The sequence below is a fragment of the Belonocnema kinseyi genome, chromosome 7 (genome assembly GCF_010883055.1).
Source record: "Belonocnema kinseyi isolate 2016_QV_RU_SX_M_011 chromosome 7, B_treatae_v1, whole genome shotgun sequence".
Lineage (NCBI taxonomy): Eukaryota > Metazoa > Arthropoda > Insecta > Hymenoptera > Cynipidae > Belonocnema > Belonocnema kinseyi.
This window is the reverse complement of record NC_046663.1, coordinates 92,416,615-92,421,944: the sequence shown is the minus strand read 5'-3', so window position 1 is coordinate 92,421,944 and position 5,330 is coordinate 92,416,615. Positions and strand designations below refer to the sequence as shown.

Here is a 5,330-nt window from a genome sequence, read left to right as displayed (position 1 = left end):
CCCTCAATTGGCAACGTAATTTATGGACGATCCCAAATAAGTATCCTTTATTTTTTTGATAGATTAGAAGAAATCAGGTTGTTGGCTTTTCTCTTAGTACATTTTTATTTATGAACGTGAATGGGGTCTTTGAAAAAAGGGAGTTTCATTGAGAATAAATTGTATGTACGTGTGAGTCATTGACTATCGAATGATTTCGTGAGCACGAGGTGATTGCAGCGTGAAGGCCGATTGTTGTCAGGTGAAGAAAAAAATTTAAGCAAGCTTCCTTCCTTTAATCGACTTTAGTACATTCATCTAATCGCTTAAATCCTACATTCAAGAGGAGATGCGCTAGAAGAACTTTCTAGAAGTCTTTGGATTTCAAATTTTTGAAATTGGAATTTACGATACTGGTACAAATCCCATTATATTTTATTTTCTGCTAGTAGGTTATTTTATACATTACTCGTTTAATCATTCATTTTTGAAAACATTTTTTCGAAGAAAACAACTTTACAATTTTTATGAAAATATATTTATGATACGAGGTCAACCAGAAAAAAATTTGTTTTTCTCAAACAAAATATTGTCTTGGATATTTAGGAATAGTTCATTAACCGAACATAATGTTGATTTTTTCTACTTATTCGTTTAATCTATTAAATTATTTTCCTGCTATAAAAATATTCACCTACGTCACTTTGTACATTTCATTAAAAATGTAATGAAATTAAATCATTAATCAGGGTTGAAAATGCTTTAAAAGGTAGATTGCAAAAACGTTGACCATTTTAGACACTTACATTTTCGAAAACAAATCAAACAAACGCCCAAACATATTTTATTTTCAAATTAACAGTAACGCAAGAGAGTGACAGGATATGCGACTATCATAAAATAAAACAAAAATCAAACCCTTTTCAAAATATACGCAGAAGAAACAAGAAGATTTGAAATTATGGACAAAATGACTATTTATACCACTCTAACGTCAAAATATCAACTTTGACATGATTTTTTCGCCTTTCGTGGTATAAAATACTGTTCGATATTTGTGCGAGAGGTGATTTTTAGTGAATGAGATGTTTTTCGCACAAGCGAAGCGAGTGAGAAAAACGTATCATTCGCTAAATAATCACCTCTCACATACATATCGAAATGTACTATTTTACGATTTCATTTCATAGCATTATAATATAATTTCCAAACATTATTTTGGTTATACTGGTTAAATGAATAAATATCCATTAGTTTCTCCGAAAATTCCGAAAATTGTAAGAAACAAAGAAGATTTTTGTTAACATGTTAAACAATCTTTTGTCGACAATAACTTAACGAGTATACAAATCTATTTCGAAACGACTCGTTATAAAAAATCAAAAACTAAACGCTTATACTGGTAGAAGCCACTAATTGGTATTTATTAATTTAATAAGTCTAACCAAAATAGTCTTTTTGTACTTGTTTTACTTGCAATTATTTAATTGGCTTTAAAAAAATGGACAAAATATTGAGTTATGATTTTTTTTTCGTCTACTGGATAATAAATCAATATTATTAGCCTCTATTATACAAACAAGTAGCTTTGGAAACCACACTGAAAGAAATAGTTTGGGGCTAATGGCAATCCGAGTTTGATTGAGAATTTCCAACTGAATTAGAAAGAAAATTGTGCTGTCCCAGCCATACGAATTTGAGAATTATTACCTACGTATAAGAAAATCACCAAGCCTAATATGATAAGGCAAATTTGTTTGACTGAAATGATAGTTGGGAAAAGCGTAGCATAAGATATATGATTAAAATATCCAAATATTATAGTGTAGATACAAGAATTTGTAAATTAAAATTAAAATTAAAATTATTTCTTGAAAAAAAGATCCTACTCCATCTTCACTCCATTGGGAATCGAACCACAAAACTTCTGATTTCCGGTCAGGTGCTTATCCAATTAAGCGAATAAGAACTCTTAATTCAAGAACATAACGCTAATTTTTAGCTAGGTGTTAATGGTACAAGTAATTATTTCATAATTTTAAAATTTATCTGCTATATCATCAGAGATTGTACCTTACCGACAGTAGATCAACCCTTCAAACCATGAAGGCAGAAAATCTACACAAATTCGATCAAGTTAAGAATCTTCAATAACTGAAAAATGCTTAACGTCTTAATAAGACTAGATGGAAAATAATATTTTTAAATTAAAATTAAAATTATTTCTTGAAAAAAATATCGTACTCCATCTTCACTCCATTGGGAATCGAACCACAAAACTTCTAATAAAAAAAAATCATATAGCAGATAAATTTAAAAATTATGAAATAATTACTTGTACCATTAACACCTAGCTAAAAATTAGTGTTATGTTCTTGAATTAAGAGTTCTTATTCTGATCCCTCTAATAGATTAATTGGAAAAGCACCTGACCGGAAATCAGAAGTTTTGTGGTTATCGATTCCCAATGGAGTGAAGATGGAGTAGGATCTTTTTTTCAAGAAATAATTTTAATTTTAATTTAAAAATATTATTTTCCATCTAGTCTTATTAAGACGTTAAGCATTTTTCTGTTATTGAAGATTCTTAACTTGATCGATATTGTGTAGGTTTTCTGCCTTCATGGTTTGGAGGGTTGATCTACTGTCGGTAAGGTACAATCTCTGATGATATAGCAGATAAATTTAAAAATTATAAACTTTTTTCGAAGATTATTTTATGAAAGTTTATAGTACATCTGATCTCTCATAACCAGATTGGAATGACAAATATCCTATTACTATCGAAAGACTCTTTTTGCCTGGCCATATGAACACCGTTTAACTTGAAGGATTAAATGATACCTATATATAACCTCAAGGCAAACTCGGAATGCCATAAAATAGATCCCTTGTAAAGAAACAGCTGGTTCAAATGTGATCCCATCATCTCTTATTAAAAAATTATTTGAACTGATGCTTCGTCCCTAAAAATTTGGTTTAATTTTTTTATTAAAATTGGTTTTTTCCCCTTTGTGTGAAAGATTACCCGTATCTGTCCTGTTTGGAAGAAGAGTGAAAAATCTCTTATTTTTAACTGGAGACCCATATCGGTATTTGATAGCTTTTTCAAAATATTCAAATTATGTATTTATAATTTTATATCTGATGTTGCTTTTCATGTGATCTCGTTCAATCAGCATAGAATTATCCTATACCTATACTCATAATCAATCTGATTCGAATTTCGAGATTAATTATCTGTAATAAAATTTTAAATACTCAACACTTTATACAATTTTTTAAATCTCTGACCTGAATGATGATCAATAAAAAATAATTATTGCAGTGGTGGATGTTTGATCGTTGTTTTATCGTAAATTGTCAACTATCATTCTGTTTTGCATAATGATGCCAGTACGCTCTAAAGCTGTGTTCCTTAATGTTCATTGGTCTTCTAAAGCGAATCATATTGAGTTGAAATTCTAAATCAAAATAGCTGCAAACAATTTGAAAACCCAAGTTTTAGTGTGAGTCGATCCACTGCTACCAAATTGATGAGCTTTACTCAAAATGTTCGTCAATTACTAACTGTATGTAATCAAGTTAATGTAATTTACACTGACCTTTTTAAAGCATTTGAAAAAGTACACCATGCAATATTATTAGGTAAACTACAAAGACTTGATTAGCCTGGTAATATAATTTGCCTATTATACACTGTTAATTATTCTTCAGGCACACTTTTCTTCAGCATTGTGGACACTACTGTAGAATTTATCCCTACTTCTAGAGTGTCGCAAGGATCTAACCCTAGACCACTTCTATTCTACATGAGGGATCTTTCGGCTTATCTTAAATGCTAGCATATAGAAACTTCATACAAACGTGTCACAAAAGATTTCTAAAATACCTCAATTGGATAAAGCTTGTAATCTACCCTCCTCCAGGATCTGATCGGCATACTCTTTGCGAACGACTCAATTTTTGGACACTCCAAGTCCTACAACTGTTACAAATAACTCCATTTAATATACCTAAGTGATCAAAAAGATCTGAGATCCAATCTACTTGGCTTTCAGCTTAGATCATGGGGCATAAATCTATACAATGTGTTATGACTTGAATAGAGCAGTGTTTGCCTGCTCTCGTGAGGATATCGAGCTCTGCATATTTATTTCTAATTCAACCGCACAATAAATATAAATATATGAATATATTTTTTATACATAATAGTATATGTTCTTCGTCTAGCTTTTAGTATGCTACTACTTTGTATTATTATAAATATAGTTAATACTATGTACTTTTGAAGCTCTGTAATTGGCCTCTGGCTGTTGGGCTTATTTTACATATCAGAACCAAATAAGATTTTGATTTAGATCTCCAACCATCTTTTGTGAACAATAAATCGAAAAAGATACAGATCTTTATTGAAACGCGTTGTTAAACAACACCAAAAAATAAACGCTTATACTGGTAGAAGCTACTAATAGATATTTATTAAAATCTAGTATGTTATTACTTTCAGAACCATAACTCTATAGAATTTGAATCATTGGGTAAAAATTCTACCGTTATGTTCTTTTTACGGAACAGATGATTATAAATTCCTCTGAAAATTTAAGTTAATAGATCACTGGAATACATATTATAGTCAATTATTAGTCGAATGTTCAGGATTCCCGTCCAGAAAGTTCCGCTCCGCAGGACAGAAGTGACTTATTTGGAAAAAGTGACTCATTGGATTCAGTGGTAGTTTTACGCTTCAAGTGAAGTGGATAATCGGGGCAAATGTTGGTGCACCATAAAAAAGAGAACTCCCATACGCATAGTGCAACTTAGTTCATTCGTTTCGCGTACTCCTCCCGTTACTTCGAAGAATCGTGGGAAATTGGGAACTGAACTAGTCTAATTATAATTAAGTCGACCTTTGTTTTCTGCGATATCAACAAACTTGTTTGGTCTACATGTATACCTATACCAACATTGTATGTAATATTCATGCATATTTTGTGCGCGTGCATCCGAGATTATAGTGTAGACAATAGCATAAAATTTAATGTTCAATTACAATCATGTTAAGTACACAGCTACTACTAGTCGGTGGCAGTAAACCGACTCAAGTGTAATAACCCTTTATTATAATCTACCAGAGTGGCCGCAAAAGTTCATTTTCAAAATTCCCTAAGTAAATTTTCATTTTCCTAGACCATTAGTATTTAAAGACCCAAATCTTTTATAAATTTAGGGCTCACAGCGCAAAAAGAGCTCAAAAAGGGGAAATAGGCTCATTTTTTCACGAAAAATAAGAAAAATAGGGAAAACATTTAACATTTATTTTTACATTTGGATACGAAGAAACAATATTTT

The 5,330-nt window shown here is 30.9% G+C and overlaps 1 protein-coding gene across 1 annotated transcript in view; it reads right to left on the bottom strand.

Annotated features, from left to right (window-relative positions):
• Nucleotides 1-5,330, bottom strand: part of LOC117177458 — a 97,416-nt gene that overhangs the window by 83,699 nt on the left and 8,387 nt on the right. The gene's annotated exons all lie outside the window — the stretch shown is intronic.